At 44.3% G+C, this 18,339-nt stretch overlaps 1 protein-coding gene across 5 annotated transcripts in view; it reads right to left on the bottom strand.

Annotated features, from left to right (window-relative positions):
• foxp1b (forkhead box P1b) overlaps window positions 1-18,339 on the bottom strand; it is a 187,518-nt gene that overhangs the window by 161,699 nt on the left and 7,480 nt on the right. For 4 of the 5 annotated variants that reach the window (XM_030092283.1, XM_030092278.1, XM_030092279.1 and 1 more), the window contains exons 2-3: window positions 17,906-17,986; window positions 1,657-1,731 (exon numbers count right to left, since the gene is read on the bottom strand). The gene's annotated coding sequence lies outside the window, so the exon portion shown is untranslated. The remainder of the gene's footprint in view (window positions 1-1,656; window positions 1,732-17,905; window positions 17,987-18,339) is intronic. The other variant, XM_030092280.1, reaches the window with a different exon arrangement.

Below are 18,339 nucleotides of genomic sequence, written 5' to 3'. Positions count from 1 at the left end.
TGTATAGAAACGTATTTTATAACACTAACCACAATCTTTTTCTATAGCCTCCTGCAGTGACGCTGCAGAAATGACCTGAAGTACAGTTTGCTTGTCTTATGGCCGTATCATTAATTTCCAGTACGTCTTTTTAGATATTTCATTGTATTCTGCACCAGAAGGTTTCATCGAAAATGACATTTTGTTGAGATTTTAGTCATTTTCCATAGTAATTGTTTGGCTTTGTCAAAATATAGACATTTTCATGACATATGTTCTGCACCATTGCAACAACAAAAAACTTTAAAGATTAATTTTAAAGGTTATTATGGCACTATTTTATCGGTCTAGCCAACTCAATATCAAACTGGATGCAGAGTATTAAATGAAATGCTAACAAATGGGAAAACCCATTGTGAAACTCCAACAACACGTCATTTTAATCTGAAAATAGTCAAATAAAAAGCAAACGAATATTGTTACAAACTAAAACAATAAAGCTGAAATATTCTATTTACAAGCGGTTTCTCGGTTGCTACATTCTTCTTGTTTATCCTCTGGATGTGCTGCAAGCACGTTAAATATAAACAGGGATATTAGAAAGCATAATATGTATAATTAAATGTACTTTTCTAAAATCACCTAGAAGCACAGATGCGCGTTTTTTGTGCAACAGGAACACCTTCAGACCGTCCACATTTTAAAGTAAATATTGAGAATCAACAGCTAATTTCCTATTGATTTTGTGCACAGCTCAGCCTGTGCTGCTCGATTCAACAACTTGTCTAATAAATTTGCCATCTTTATTTTTGGAAAAACAAAAACACGCTTTGCAATCCGTCAATATTAGCGTTTTGTTATGCAACACAAAAACAAGATTAAATTAAGTGGAAGTGAGTATCAATTAGGCTGATTAGCCTCCTCGATCGCTGCAGGAGCCTCAGCTCTTAGTAAACACTCAACTTCTTGTTTGTGGAATTGGCTGAAAGCAAATTGAGTTGATCTTTATGTTAATTATCTTTGGAGCTGAAATGCCATTTTTCAGAGTCAGTAAAGTAACTTCTGCTGTGTGAACCATCGGCAGTGAGCAGATGCTTGACCCCTTGTCAGCGGCCTCCAGTTGAATATAACAGAGTCATATCATCGTTTTAAGAGTTTCCTTTTAAAAGGTCTGAATTTGGAGCTGCGGGGTTAAAGGTGGTGAAGTAGCCCTGATAGCCAGAGCCGATTCTCCAACTGGGAAAACGGCCACTGACAAGAGCACACCCGGACCTTTTTTTAAACTGTTGGCAAGAAAAAAACTGAACAATGTGGGCAGCGATTCAGAGGCCTGGAACCGTCCTGGAGCTTAATTCATTTAAAATAACTGCAATATTGGTGAGTAAAAAAAAAAAAAAAAAAAAAAAAACCGCAGTGAGATCTTTTTCCTGACTCTCAGCAGCGCTATCAGGGTGTTTATCATTCACGTGCACGCTCCGCGGGCCAAAACGCAAACCAGTAAAAAAAAACTGATGAAAAGCTCACAATGCATCTGTGGGGATCGGCTTCGGGCTAATTATGGACTTCATACAAATAGTCAAATCTCGCAGTGTTTTGGAGGCACTTCACAGGCAAACGGCCCGTCTGCACATCACTGCATGCAGCGAGAGCAGGGCGGGTGGGAGGATTGCCACATACCCCGATCACTGGTGCACGGCCGACGGGCACGCCATTCCTCCAATGAGAACTGGGCTGGCGGTCTGGAGGGCAGGCCTGCGGGGGTTTTGCAGAGGACACAAACAGAGAGAGACAGAGAGAGAAGGGAGGGAGGAAGGAAGGGGAAAGATTCGATTACAAACAGGAAGCAAAAAAAGGTGGGGAAAGCCCCTGCCCTGATCCACAGAGCCCACACGTACAGAAATGACATCAGAAACGGCAGAAGCGAACGTGATCGCAAAATAATTTGAAGAGTCGTGACGCACTGATTCCTCCTGGCCTCACCTGGCCTACATGCATATCAAGTTATCTCTCGACGAGCCCAACGATCGGCTGTGACGGATGCACCAACGACTGCCACAGTACCTGCTTTCTTTCTGTGGTTCACTTCGCACCTTAAAACAGTAAACATGTCACATTGTTTCCCTTTATTAGCATGTGAGAGCACCTGCGGCGACCGCAGAAACATGAGACATTCACGCCGCCGATCAAAACACTTTGAACGCCCACAGGTTTCCAGTTTTTTTCTAAAAACGTTGAGATTTTATGAGTAACTGAAAAGCACATTAAAGACCTGAAATTTTTACCATTTTCAGATCAAATCTGAATCATCGGTGCATCTCTTTTTACTGCAGATCAACCAACAGGAAGCTCATTTTACTACAAGGTTGACTGGATTTATTTTGATTTTACGGCTGAGGAATTGTCACAACTGTGAGAAATGTTGACAAATCGTCCAAGATGACTTCAACTTTCAATATCTATCTGGTCTTAAATCTTCAAAGAAGCTCAAGTTACAAATGTGAAAGATGCTTGCGGATCTTTTCTGTAAATGGATCATGCGGAGGAAGTTTTTCTTGGGAGTGCTGAGATACATTAACAAGGTTAAAACGCTGCCTGAGGTTCGCTTTGAAGGCAAAGGTTTCTTTGACTGCTGCTGAACATTTGAACGTCGTCACTCATCACATATTCAAGATGTCAAATTAAGGCTCTGTTTGCACGGCAACATTTTGAAAACAATGTCCATTTAAGCGAAAAGTGAGCTGGTTAAGTCAGACAACCAAAATACGCCGAAATGTTTACATTTTCACTTGAAAACATTGTCGTGTAAACCAGTTTTTTTTAATGATTCAGAAACGAACAAAAGTTGGTGACCGACAGACTCTGCACTGGTTTACACCTCAGTTTTCTACTTGTCCCCCTCCCAAAACAAATGATGCAACTCTAGCAGTGTTACAAAACATCTGAAACAAGTTGGACGTGTTGTTTATTTAAAAACCTGTTGTTGCGCTCCAAACCATTCATCTGGGGCCCGATAAACAAGGGGAAGGATGCTAATGACTTCCATATACAATTCAGATCATGCAAATGAGGCGGCAGAATGGATGGCTTCTGGTTTGGTGGCTGTCGCCGGAGCGCGCGCGGCTCGTTGGCCCTGTGATGTACGCCTGTTCGACTCTCGCTGCTCGGATGTGGCTCCGTCTCAAAGGCGAACTAGAAGGCTTCGCTTTAATTGGCTCGCCCTGTGGGAAATCGTGTCAAAAAAAAAACGGGTCTATAACTTAGTTTTTTAGCAGGCGGTGGCAGAGCTTTGTGACCAGACACAACAAACCGCTGGCCCCTCCGACGTCCCAGCTCCTCATAATTCACCCCTCTGGATTCCGGCTAACCCCATTAGCGCGGCCGCTGTTTCCACAGGCCGTCCGCATTCCTGGGTCTGCCGTCGGCCCCAGATAAGACCCTTCTGATTACTCGGTTGCATGCCTGTCATTACTCCCAAAAATATGTTGATCCCAACAGGCAGCCCCCTCTTCAACCCCACCAGTGGATTTATGGCTGCTCTATTGTATCTCCACGGCCCTCAAAAGAAGCACTTGCTCTTAAAGGTCCTCTCAGTGTGGGATCAACAACAGAGGGCACTCTGTGACTTCAGCCACGCTGACCGCAGTGTCCGCCACACACAACACTCCAGCCTCAGTCCCGCTCAAAGCCAAGACTCCAAACAGAGAGGATTTATGTGTGACATACAAAAGGAGCAGGAGCTTCCGAGTGGCGTTGACACTTTTTTTTTTTTTTTGGTTGTTGCTTTAACCACTTGACGTGCCGACATGAGGCTGAAGCCGTCGCTCAGACAGAGGAGAAACCGAGCTCTGTGGCCTTTGGCATGCCTGCTGCTCAACACTCTCCTCCTCTGGAAACATGTGGTTGCAATCCTCCCTTTTCACTCGCATTACAACCCGTGTCAGTCTCAGAAGAAACTCCGCGTCCAGCCACTTTGCAGCACGCGTGTTAATTGCGGCTCATTTGTGCGTTTCCAAGCAAACCCAGCAGGTATTTGAAGTTGTCCAGCCTCGTTGAGGAGAAAAAGCTGGGTAGGAAATGAGCACTCGCGCTCTGCCAAATGGTGTTCTGGGGTTTTTTTGGCAGACAAAACAATATAGGTCAACTACTGAACATCTGATAACATTCGAATACACAAAATACAACGCAATGGCTGAGTAGTGATAATCAGGCTGCCTCAAGTTGACCGAAGAAAAAGTTTCAAATACTTTGGCAAACTTTAGCGGCTGCGAACTGGTCCAATAAGATTTTCAATAAACATGTTGAACACAGTTTTACATTAGAATAACTGTTGATTGAGTCCCTGAATTTGTTGCAGTCAAGAAAAACTGTTGTGTGAAGAAACGGTGTGTTCCTGGCCATTAATTTCTTTGTACAAACACTTTAAGACTTGCTGACCATCCAATGAAAGGAAAACTGTCAGAAAACCATGACAATTCAGCAGAGTGTACTCAGATTCATTATTTTCTGTTAAATTCTAGGTTTTGTGCAACAAAGCGAAGAGGAGGCAGATCTTGCGGGGTCAGCCTCATGATGATCTCCGCTATCTTCTCAGACTTAGGAAGGATCACGGAGTCTGTCCCAGTAAATGTCAACTTGGCTGCTAGCGGCTAACACCACTAGCAGCAGCAGATCATTCAGTGGAGGCTTCAGATTAACCTGACGATGCCCTACGTGCTGCCTCGTTCCCATCTCCTGGACGTTCAACTCTCCACAGTGCTGTGTTAACGACGCTGTCGTCTTTTATGAGTTCCACATGACATCCAGAGATAGAAAACCTCACTGCACTACTGCAACTATGTTGTGTTATCACAGTGATGCGCCACAAATACTAAGAAAAGAGTCAACTAACTTCTTTAAATGAGAGACTGAGAGACGCTGAGGGTCCGGATGCCTCCTCTAAAACATGACATGGAGCTGACTTTGCACGCCGCTTGGCCCGATCGCAGGGCTTGGCTCCGGCACCGAGCGCGACTACAGTTGGGGACACTTGCGCTGCTATCGGATCAATGGCTTGACCCGTTAAGTCACAGCACTCCCAGTTCCACATCTAATCAGAGGCGATCTCTGGGAACACCCCTCGCTGACCCATGCTGCTGGGGACAATTACAAGAGAGTGGTCTTTCAGGACCGACGCCCACTTGACCCGGTAGCGTAAAGACGCAGAGGAGATCCACATGATTTAAACTCCTCCCTAAGACGTGCTGACAAGGTTACAGGGTCAGCGCAGACATTAACAGGTCAGTGTGTGGCCCACTTGGGAACAATTACTCCCAGTCACAGCTAAGTGGACACTTGATTGAACACGACGGAGGCAGGACACACTTCCCACAGATAACAATCCCCAGAGCCATTTAGGATAAAAAGCCCTTGTGATACAGCCTTTATGGGCAAAATTCATCTTCCTTTTCCCTTTTAAAAGAATGTGAGAGTGTGATAGAGAGCCATTCTCTGGAAGAGATGAGTCCCTCAAAGCATTACCATTTTCGAGCAATACTAATAGCTGCTTATGACACAGAAACAATTACAAGGTGACTGGGAGAAAAAGCCAAACAATGGGACGGGCTGTTAGGATTTCATCTTTCATTCACGGGAAAAACACAGATCTCAGCAGTGGAATCGTCTCGCCTTGCAAAAACTGGACTCAGATTTAAAGTGCTTAACATTATGAGTTACATTTAGCTAAGAATATCACATGTTCAATTAACTCTGCGGGCGCTGAGGCTTTTCTTTTCTCTCTCTCTCTCTCTCTCTCTCTCTCTCTTTTACGGAGTTCAACCTTTAACCTACTGACAGTTTGACCCCCCTCTCCCACCACAGTGACTGAAAACTTTGCCACAAACATCTGGCGTCTCACGCGGCAGAAAACAACACTCCCCACCACCGCCGAGCCGCTTCATGTCACAACTCAGCAACAAATAGTTAGCGCGTTTCATCATCGTGCGTGGGTTCGATTCGCCGCGTCCCGGACAGATGTTAGAGGGTCGCTACCGCAGATAGAATAAGAGTTAGCTTGTGAAATGGTCACTCCTGTCCTATAGTCTCTTTGTAAAACAAATAAGGGCTTATCGATTCGCCAGCACATTTCACACCGCATTTGCATAAGCCGTGCGTTGTTTGTGGTATTGTTTCTTTTTGTTTTTTTTTTTGTTTTTTTGAAGGGCTTTGTTTATTTATTTCTCGGCGCTGGAAAAATCAGTTCCACATTGTCCCTCGATCTGCAGCGGCGGCTGGCGCTGCTGCAGCTGTGGGCTGTTAGTGGCTGTAGATGACACAGTTCATCACTACTCCAGAAAGAGAGAGAAGGAGGAAAAGCCCTGGGAGGACGGGTACAGCTGCACAGCGAGAGGAGAGGAGAGGAGAGGAGGAGGTAAGCAAGTCCTGCTTCCAACGTACCGCTCAACACCTGCCATCCTCTCTCCTTTCTAAGGCCCCGTTTAGACGACATCGTTTCATGTAAGAACGCATCGCTTTCACATTTTCATTTCAGAAAGTTTTAAGTTTACAAAGCAACATTTTGAAAACGGCGTCCGTTTACATGGAAACAGTAGAAATGCTGAAAACGTTGACTTGAGCACGTAGGAACCTCTGGAGGCAAACGTTAATGTCCAGAACGTGCATGTGTAGTTTAGCGGGTGTTTCAGAAAAGTTCCATTTTGCTCAGTTTATATGACGACGCGGTCAGAGCGTTATCCTGCAAAGTTTTTGCGATTTTCACTTGAAAACGTGTCCAAAGTCTTCAACTTCAGAAAAAAAATTCCTTCCCTTTTGATGCCACCCTCCTCATTAACGTGTCTCCTCCGAGAAACAACCTTCGCAAAGAATCCGGCGCCTCGGCGCTGACGCCGCATTAACCCACATGCATGGCTTGCAGAGCAACAGGCTCAGCAGCTGACCCGCTGGCTGTCATGGCAGGCCTTTATTCCCCAGCACCGTTTTGTAACCAAGTGGGCATCATGCGAGTGCCATCTGGGTACCACTTATTTAAAGCTGGCAGAAGTCCCCGTGGCAGCCAGCCTGGGCGAACGAGGAGATGGGAATAAATTGCATCATTTACTTAACATGCATTTACCGTTGTGCCCGTTAAAAGCCCATGACTAAATAATTTGTTTTTTTTCCGGTGCCAGCCTCCGTCGCCATTGGCCAAAACAGTGCGTCGCAGCGCGCCACAGACAGAACTGCCATCACAGGGCCGATAAAGGAGGCGTCGAGATGTTCGCCGCATGAAATCGCGTTTACCACAAAGTAATATTAACAGCCCCGAATCCATTTACACCACAGAAGTCTCCCCGTGCGTGATGCGCCGCACACAACCCATAAACAGACAATAAACACATTGTAATTATAATGCCAACTCTTTAATTACGTGTGTCATTTGGGGATGGTCGAGCTCACTAATTGTCAGAGTGATGTGAAAGGACTGAGGGAGGCTAGGAGGAGAGATCAAGCCTCCGGGCCCGACGAGAACCATATTCCCCACTCTCCGAGCGTGTTAGAAGGCAGAAAATTCAATTGGCATGCTTCCAGAGAGGAGCAGTCCAAACAGCCTTAATCAGCAGGGACAAACTCCATGCAAATCATTTACATTAGCACAAGTGGAGAGAGGCAGAAAAATATCTGAGGTTTCACTCTCACAACATGAAAGCAAAGAAACTGCTTCGCCTGCTGTAACCTCGCTGCCACGTGTCTCTATAAGGGAGAGGAAAACAAAGACCGAGGTGCAAAAAGCTGAAGAAGCAACAACAGGAAAAACACGATTTACCCGCAAATGGAAAGGAACCGAGATTTTAGCTCGTTTTCATCATCTTTTTCATTGTGAAACTGCCGAATATAGCACAGATGTTTTATTGGAGATCTGCTATCAAACCATTTGGGACAGAAGCCAGGAACGCAAAATAGCTAAAGGCCTCTCCAGCATGGCACCATATCTCCAAAACGCCATAAAAAGCCGATTAGGCCATTCATTAATGAAACAATAACGGTTATTTAAAAGCAATCTCATGCAACGTTCACATCCATCTATCCTCCTAATCTTCGAATGCAACATCACCCAGTCGTTCGCTCACACCTTGGTTACTTTATACCAGAGGTGTCAAACATAAGGTCTGTGGGCCAAAACTGGCCCACAAGAGGCTCCAATCCGGCCCAACAAACCACCAAGCAAAATTTTCAAAGACAAAACAGAGTTTTTTTTTTCAACAAATTTAATTAAATCTGGCTTTAAACCTGTTTTTTCATGTAATGGCAAACAGACTGAAGACGCCCTTCACCCACAATTACATTAGTCATTGCAAAATGCAGCTCAACCGGACTCACAAAGCAAAAACACAGTGCGAACAGTGCAGCTTTGGTCAGGCAAAGCACAGAAGCTTATTTTGTTGCAGAAACCATAACCGTTTATGTAATCTAGAATGATGCTGCAGAAACGGCCTCAAGTACAACTTGGTGATTATCAGGACACGTTCGACATTGACATTGCATTAAATTTCTGTCGTAATTGTTTGGTTTTTATGAAAAAAGAGACATTTTCGTCACATAAACTCTGCACCACAACAAAGAAAAAGGTCATTCCTGCACTATGACACCGGTTCGAGCTGCTCCAGATGACATTGGGATAAATGTGACCCCTGAGCTGAGGTGTGTGTGACACTCCTGCTTTACAGTCACCAGTGAACCTAACAAAAAATTTTTGGGCTGTTGAAGTCTTTAATTACCTCTATAGTGCATTTTTTTTTTTTTATTTCATATTACACAATAGAAGAAATAATGGTTTGTGTAACGAAAGTTTCTGTACAGTGTGGGTGTCACACACTGACCTGCTCCTCTGAGATTAAATCCCACAGCTCTGAACAGAAGTCTGGTACCAAACGTATGCACAAAAGTCCCACATTACAAATACACTACTGGTAATACTGGGGATATACTACAGTTCTCATTGTGTACAAGTTCATCAATATTGTCAATATAGTTAAACTGATGCCCAATCAGTCTGTAAAAACTAAATAGCTTCTTTGTTTTGACTCACTCTCCTAACTGGAAGCTTGCATTGAGATAATGAAAGGATAGATTTTCTCCAAAGACACAGAAATATCATTTTTCTAATTATATCAACAAGCTCGACAGCCGTTAAGAAATGAGTTCACATTTTGCTGCTCGCTGGAATCCAATCCCATGCAGCTTTTTTATCTCCAGTTTGATCACGGCAGGACATATTTTTTTACCATCAGCTGAAAAAAAAAAAAAAATTAGAGGAAATATTTTTATTTTGATGTTCAAGCCCTTCAATTTGCATCCAAACTGATAAAACTCGTGGATGGTGGAATTTAGCAAGAAAATGAAGAAGCTTTTTAATGTACATCCAGTATAGTGATAAATGGAGGCTGAGCAGCACCGTGCAGGAGCTGAAGGTCTGCTGCAGCTGCTTGTTTTGGGCAACTTTGGGGAAAATGTGAGCAAAGTTTAGTCTGCATCAGAGGATGAAGAAATGCAAACAAACTGATGCAAGATTGGTTCCCTTGTAGAAAAGCTTAGTAGAGCTGCATTATATATACAACATCAACATGCACAATAGACAATAATGTCTCCACCCACTGCAGTTTAACTATGGGGCCAATAAGAAGACGCACTAAAGCCATAGATGGCGATGAACACAGATTTCAGACTCACAAAGAAAAGAAAAATTTCAGAGTTATGACAAAAACAACAACGGCAGAGTTGGAAAACTTCTTGAAAGTGGGTCCAAGAAGAGAAAGAGCACTGTTATTCACAGAGAGCTCGGTTTGTGTCTATTTAACAACATATTTACGAACACTGCTATCCTCAAAATCATGTGCAGGCATGTCTCTGTGTCCCAACAGAGAAAAACATTGAATTTTAAACTCAAAGTTTATTACAGCAATTTTTTTCTGATCTAGGCCACTCAAGATGAAAGTATTCTGTACATGTAGCCCTGGACTAAACATGTTTGACACCTCTGGCAAAGTGCAAGTTTGAGTGAAACCATGCAGCCCTTTTCAAACACAGTGTAAAACCTGATTACTCAAAAACAAAACCAAAAAAAAAAAAGAAAGGCACACAAAGACATTGATTATCACTCATTTGGAGTCATTTCAGTTGTGATTTAGGCCCTCATCTGCATAAGAACCTACAATTGTGCTGTATTTTTAGAAGCGATGAGGACCCAGCCATGTATCAACATGTGTGCGCAGTCATCCCGCTCATTCTCACACACCTAATAAGAAAAAAATCTTCAGTCAGCAGCATGTCTGTTTACGTAAGAACTTGTTTTCTGTAGTCTGATGCATGAGCGGGATTACCGCAGCCTATTTGTGGATCGGAGTCCAAACAAGAGGCGGGTTACCTTGAATATCCTGTATTATCATCACACACAGCGTATGTCAGCGAGCGCGGCGGACAAAGATCACAGTGTGAATTACTCAAACCGCTGTAAGTACAGTGCGCCCTGAAAACACTTTGAGAGGCGGCATCTCTCGGCATGAATCACCCGCCCGGCAAATGTCAGTTAGGCAGTGAGAAACTGTCTCCGCCATTGTTTACATATTGACTGGCAGTTGTGTGGTTGACCCCGGCGGCAGCAACACGCCGGCCGCCAATAGCATGATCTCAGCCGGTGGAAAAAGAGCCGTCACAGTGAATCCAAGAGGAGGGTGTGGCGCCGCAATCAATGAAGGTGGAGGGACTCAAACGCAAAACACAAAACAAATCTATTATTGGTCGCGCGGCATGAAATCATACATTAGCTCAGCTCGCGGCGGCGCAGTCGATGCGGCGACAGTTCCTCCCCGCTCAGAAGCGGTCTCACCTCTTGCTGTTTCCATCCCCGTGTGCATGCATGTGTGTGTGTGTGTGTGTGTGTGTGTGTGTGTGTGTGTGCGAGGTTGAACCGAACACTTCACTCTGCCCTGGAAGGTCTTTCACACTATTGATGAAAGAGATCAGAGCCACTGAGTGAGAGAGAAAGAGCGCATGAAGGATACAGAATTTCCCTCTACAATCCATCTCATATTCTAATGCAGCCATTATGCTCTAAAAAGAGACCGCTCATCTATTCATTTTATGGGGCATTTGCAAAAAAGATGACACTGCAAGAGGGCTGGTCGGAGTGATTAAAATTCTTTGAATTAGCCCTTCAATCACGGCATACAATTGCACATAAAGTACACAGAAATGCACTCAGAAGCGCGGGCCGGCTCCGCTCCGCTCGCTGCGGCAGGATATGAAAAGATTGATTTACTCATTTCTCACTAGGAGTTGTTTTCGGCGTGAGGAATTGATCGGTCAACACATTAAAAGCTTGTACATCAACGCGCTCCATACACACAACATGAAAAGGCTTTTAGAAAAATATCCAATAAACTGGGTACAGCTGATTGCTTAAACCGGGCCGTATTTGCGGCGTTTACAGCAGGTGCAGTAAATTTCCAGGTTGGGGCTGTGAACAGTAAATAGTAAATGTTTGACAGTGGCGAGCTGAACTCTGGGATGTGATGTGCATCAGACAGGAAAATGTACACCTGCATTCAAATGAGTTGATTATCAGTATCAGAGGAGGTGTAACGTAAAGGGTTCCCCTCATCTGACCCGATCCACACAGTTTATTCAATAATGTTTTCAAGTTTAGTTAAGTTTTGGGTGTCCATTCACATGAAAACAAGGTGTAAAGGTGAAACTTTTTGAAAAAAAACCTGAAAAACCCAACTTTCCGAAAACGTTTGTGCTCCGTTCCCGTGTAGACGGCAGAAATAATCCATTTTTTGTGGTTTCATCACAAAAACAGCCAACAGCACCAGCCTGGCATGCTAACTACATCGTTTTCAGCGTTTCCGTGTAAACGCGAAATGTTTCTGAAACGATAAACTGTAAATGGAGCCTGAGAAAAATGTATTCCAGCATTGGAAAATGAGCAGAGTTAGAACCTGAACATGAGTAAACACCCAGAAGTTTGCAACTCTGCTAAAGTTCAGACAGACTCGCATCTTCGACACGTCTTCTTCACATCACTACTCATATCCATAATTAGACTTTTTCTCATGATTTTCCCCTCCTCTCTCTGGCCTGGAACAAAATAAGCACCCGTAAAGTTTCACTTCTTGTTTAGTATCTTTCATTCTCGCTGCTGCTCGTCCCCGTTCCCCCCCCCCCCCGCCCCCCCCCTCTCCTCTTTATGTCTGGCTTTCATTTAGCACCAATTCTGAAATGTCTTGCAAGCCACAACAACACTCATCGAGAGCGTTTCCATCGCTAATAGACAGGGCGTGTTGGCCCATTCATGAGAAAGCAGGGCAGTGTCGGGAGTCGAGCTAAGTCAGCATTACTCATTCAAATCAACGGCGGATTCTGCTTTACAGTTGAGGTCTCCATTAGCTCCGTGTACAAAAGCCAAGCGGCAGAATCCACGAGGTCGGTCCTGTTCTGCCACATCCCTTCTCTGCCAGTGACAGGTCACATTTTACACCGGAGCCGGGCGCCTGTTGCCGCTGCCTGCAGGTGAAACACACCCGTCTCGGGGGAGGAACGCCGCCTTCATTACGTCAGGACACAATGTGACTGCTGCACCGAAAAGCACGTTTCTACTGTACAAAGAAAATTAGCTCACGTAATTATATTTCTGTCTGGTACAGTAGCAAATAATGCGAGGGTGTTTTCTCACACTCTGTAAATTAACATTAAGTATTTCACCTCGCATACGATAGTACAGGCTGCTCTTTTCTCAGCATTATTATAAATTATCAGTACTACCACTATTTTTCAGTTTTAAAATGTTCACAATTGAAACTGCACGCTCTAAAGTTAGCTGCACTGTGCCAGGAGCTGCGATACACTGCTGGTAAAAACTTGCAATTCAGAGCTTTTTCCGTCTATAATGAGGACTAGACTGACAGTTTTAGTCTGAGGTTATATTTTCTATTTTTACAAGACTGCTGATAGAAACCTGACGGAACACGACAGAGCAGAGCCACACGTCAGGCTGCAGCACAGTTTATATCACAGTGGAGATGCTGCGATCATCAATATTACAATTTATGGCGACTATACTAAACCTTTTGGCCAAATTAAGAGAGCTGTGCCTGCTTCTTCACTGGACGTCAACAGAGAAGTACTGAAGTGTATACCGCCCAGATCAATCAACAAACTAAATGCTTCCACATTCGTATTGATTTGTTCTTGAATTCTTAATATATGACAATGAACAGAACAACCTCCAGTTTTAAACGTCCATTTAGTCCATCCATTGATGAGATTTTAAACTCATCTGGTTGCTCACGTACATCTGATGTACACTGTATGCTTTGAATTTTTATTTACTCCTGTGTGATATGGGATCAATACAAACACTGGGTTTGTTTTGTTGTATTTTTTTCCCCCCTATCACGTTTCTCCACCAGAAGCAGTTTGTTGACTTTTAATCATTTCTCCTTGATTTGTCTGATTCTGCACTGTGGCCACCAGGTATGAAATAATTAGCGCTCTCAGTCAAAGTTTTTAATTAGTTTGCAGCACAATTTTTGTGAATTTTGGTTCACATTTAAAATTCTCTCCAATGCCTTTAAATGCAAAAAGATACATAATAGTCTGTATTTTATAATATTTATATTAGAAATGACCGTGCAGATGTAATCTGAAGACATTACTGAGAGAACGCAGACATTTATGAATTAAAGAAATAAGTTGGGTCAGATTTCTGAGTCATACTAAAAATATCAGAGAAAATAGAGACTTTTTTCTTTATTTGTTACAACAATGAAAGAAATTTAAATTTATGGCTTGTTTTGGCACTATTTCCCTGGGCGGAAGATTCCAGATGAAATCGGACTGTTTGGGGCCCCTGAACTAAAAGTTCACGATAACCAATCATAACAAGATTTCAACATCACTGTACTTCCAGTAATGACGGGTCGGAGCTGAAACGCAGCCCCTGAAGCTTCGCCCACCCCTCAGTAAAAGTCTGCGGTGAGGGGCGACGTGTTTTCCACTCGTGTTATGAGGCGCCGATTCTCCAGATTTCTGCTCCTGATTATTCAGGCCTCCCACTCGCTGCAAGCTGAGATCTTTCTGCAGGATCGCTGCCGCCGCCGCCGCTGCCGCTGCTGTCACTTCCCGTCTCAAAGGGACTTCACACACATCTGCAGCTTGTGATGCCGAGCCACTCTGTGAAAGTCACACGTGTGTTGCACCTGACAGGGATCTTTGTGCGGAGCTCACCTTCGCACTCGCTCGATAAACACGAAGACTGCGAGAACGCGGCGCCTCGCAGTCGGGATGAATCATTTGAAAATCGCGCTCAGGCTGCAGAAGCTGCAATGTCAGACTTTCTGTTTGGCGTCTCAACTCGCGTGTGATAAATTAAAGATCAATCCAAAGCGACAGCAGCATGAAAACTCTCTTTGATTAAAAAAGAAACTGCATGAAAGGGTTAAAATAATTACCTCAAACACGCCGGATCCATTTATGAAAACTCAAAAGTCAGGAGAATAAAAGCTGATTTCATGCTATGATACCGACAGGAAAAATCTGTTGTGTTATTTGTAAGCAAATAGGAGCTCTGAAGCTCATTAAAAATTATCACCCGCTGCAAAACAAAGTTAGAGATATCAACAAAACCAAATGAGAGTGCTTCTTTAATCACAAAAACAACAAAGTGTTTATCTGGTCGGCACATGCAGCGAACGGTTAGCCGCCCTATCTGCCGCCGCAACATAATTCCATCCCGGGCTAATCTATTGACCAAAACGATAAACAAAAGGAAGAAAATAACTCCTGTGAAAATAACCATCACCAACTTAGTGGTTTGGGACTGGAGCCCCACCCTGTTTACAACACCGAGAAGAAAAACAAACTCCCTCAAAGGAGCGCGGGCAAATGCAAGTCACACACTCCCGACCAGCGCAGGCAAACAACAACAACAAGACCTACTGGGAGAACGGCTATCAAACAACAGCAGCCCGCACACAAACAAGGTGTGTGTCTCAGAGACTCTACTACACACACACACACACACACACACACACGGAGTGAGAGAAAGCTGGTGTGAAAGTGGAATTGAGTAGCAAACAAAGTCTAATACCAGCCGCTCCAACACCCCAGTCTCAGGTCAACTGAATCATCCAAGATACCGTCACCACCTTCCACGAATAGCTCACACACACACACACGTACACACACACACATATCAGGATGACTTCACGCTGCAGTTGGAGAACGCGCTCTCTCAATATCCAGGGGACTCTGAATGAAGAAGTAATGAATCTCAGTTAACAAGGCCATTATCTGAAAAGAAACTACATCACCATCAAGAGGAGCGGAGCGGGAGGAGGACGGGGGGGGGGAGAGGAGGTGGAGGCGGCGGCGGCGGCGGTGGAGGGATCCAAACCCATAAGGCCCTTACATCCACTAGCCTTTTATTGTTGCTATTAACTGCTAAGGTTTGCCGTTAACAATCGCAGAAAAGGGGAAGAGATGAAAGGGCGGCTGTGTTTGATCTGCGGCTGTACATCACGACGGTAAACAATGAGACTGTACGAGCGACGCGCGGCCCAATTAGCCATCGCCGCTCTCAGCTGTCGAGTGTTTAAACAGCCTGCTACCGGGATGATAGCAACCTGCACACTTTCATCTGCGCTCCAGACTCATCAGCATGCTAGCACCTTTGCTTAAGCGCCGCACTGCATCATGGGTAATTACTGCTTCCCAATTACCTCCCAGCTGGTAAATATATATCAAATAAACAAGCAACAACCCGTCAATTAGGAGCAACCTTTCATAATGGGGGGCTGGGAGCCATGTTTTATGTACGGAAGCGGCGGGAGAAGGAAGGCAGCGTTCCACTTCAAAGCCAACTTGTTGTGTTTGGATGTTTTAACACGCCGGTTAACAGTTACAAGTTTGTCCAATGATTAAATCACACGCGTTTTATTTTTTTCCCAGCCGACCGGCGCGCGCTTGTAATTCGAGGTGTTTTAATTGCCGTGAGCAGAACGCAGGGGAAGAGGCATGCTGCAGCGAGGAATCACTTGAAAAAATGTAAAAAAAAATAAAAACGTACACAATAATAAAAACTTGAAACGTGGCCTTTTCTTTGCAGTGGGAGCGAAGGGAGGGGGGACAGCAACATTGTTGAATTAAAAAAAAAAGGCGAAAGAGAACAGCTGCAGCGAGAGTCTGTCAACAAAATTTGCATGGGCGCTCTCTCCTCATCTCCATTACTCTCTCCTGTCTGAGCTCGAGCCCGCCGAGCTGCCGGCTCAGATCTGAGTGCTCTGATGGCTTATCACAGAGCGAGCAGCAGGCTAAGCCGGAGTGATGCGCCCAAAAGACATGATCAAAGCGCACCAACTTTCCACCCAGCAATGATGATGGAAGAGCGGGCCCTGCCATGTTATGTTTCTTATTAGGGCTGGGACTGCCAGCTGAAACACACAGCCAAGGAGTCAAGGATGAGGCCCTCAAAAAAAAAAAAAAAAAAAAAAAAAAAGAGAGAAAGAAAGAAAAAAAAAAAGCCTCCTGAAACCTTATTCTGCACATGGTTGCATACCACACTTACCAAGGGATAAGTAATAGTCTGTGACATTTTCACATTAGCTAAATGTCACTTTTCGCTCCTCTCAATCCCACGCCGATGTGGCAGAGTGATGATCTAATCTACTGGCAGGCGGTGACAGATTTGATTTCCACCAGCTAAACTAAGCTAAGCTAAGCTAAGCTAAGCTAAGCTAAGCTCAGCTAAGCTAAGCTAAGCTAAGCTTCTCTGCTGTTTATGGCTTGAACCTGTGAAACAGCAGGAGAAGCCAGAGCAGCCTGGTGGCAACACGAGAGACAAGGAAACTTCATGAACAGACCAAGAGGAAAAAACACCCCATAGTGCTTCCAACACGGACCTGGAAACCTGCTCAACCTTTAACCCCACCAAGGAACCATCCACACAACGCTTCAAGAGAAAGCGCATCGTTTGAGTTTTGCAACGACTCGTTTCCACTGTTCCAACTCGGCAGTCGTTTTCCAAAACTTGACTTTTCAGAGGCTCAGATTAACGCTGTCACATAAAGAGGAACCCAACAACAAACGTTGTCTGCATTTTACTGAAATGGTTGTTGGTATGAACAGAGCCTCAGAGACTTTGGGGTCAGGAAAGCCAAGATGTTGACCTGACTCTCTTCAACAGCTCAACATAACGGATGCTCAGCCACGGATTGTGCCCAAATCTGAAATAAAATGTAAACACAGGGACGAGGGAGCTTCCTCTGATTTCTTGGACCAGGAAAAAATATTCCCAAAGCAAAGACCACCATCAAATAGATATTAAAATAACATTTTTAGGCCGTCGATGGCAAAGTTAACCAATATCTTCTATTATGTAAGACTGTGCAGGTGGTATTAACTAGTTTACGTCATTAATTTGATATAACTCAAGTAACTTCTGCAGAAATATATGTGTTTTCTCACCCAGTAAATCATCAGCATAGAGTGAATCAGCCAAAACATGGTCACTTCCTGAAATGATTCACTTTGTGGGTCTAAACTGGGCACATCACACTTCCTGCAACAATTAAAGCTCAGTTTTAACCTAAAATCCATTTCTCTGAACTGGGAGGAAACCACAGTAAAGAAAAAAAAAAATTATAAATATTTTCATAATCCATGCACGCACAGGTAGAACATGCAAACTGAACCTGGAATCAAACATCTGGATAGATCAAGTTCCAACATCTGTTTTGCACATGAATTTGTGCTTCGACAGCAACATGATTTTTTTTTTCCCCTTTACTTTTCACACTCAAATTATCACAATTCTGCACTTTCACAAACCGACCACAGTCACCGACATCGGCCTGAAAGTCGCAGACTTTGTCAACAGAAAAGAGAAAGCACTTACGTTTCTGACGTAACCAAACTTTCTCTGGTGGCTTGAGCGTGTTCTCAGAGCGGCTCGGCTTCACTTCCTCCCCATGTCGCTCTGGAATGACAAACACAGCGCCGCGTCTCGCATCGTGCTCTTTTAACTGGGACTTTTCAGCACCTGCTGGCCTAATACGTGGAAACACAAACTTAAAACTAACAAAATTAACATCATGCACCAAGCTGAATCACGGACACACACACACACACACACACACGCTTGCAGACGCAGGACAGCTGATAGAAACAGGTGCTGAGCTTTCGCCTGGCAGCTGAGCGCAGCTTGCAGCATATGTGTGTGAGCCCCTCACGGCTCGGCCAAAATGTGTGAAGCTTACCTGCATCTTCCCTCAAAACACACAAGTGTTGTGCTCTGACACACACACACACACACACGCACTTTAAAAGTGA

The sequence above is a fragment of the Salarias fasciatus genome, chromosome 5 (genome assembly GCF_902148845.1).
Source record: "Salarias fasciatus chromosome 5, fSalaFa1.1, whole genome shotgun sequence".
Classification (NCBI taxonomy): Eukaryota; Metazoa; Chordata; class Actinopteri; order Blenniiformes; family Blenniidae; genus Salarias; species Salarias fasciatus.
This window is presented reverse-complemented; position numbering and strand designations above follow the sequence as displayed.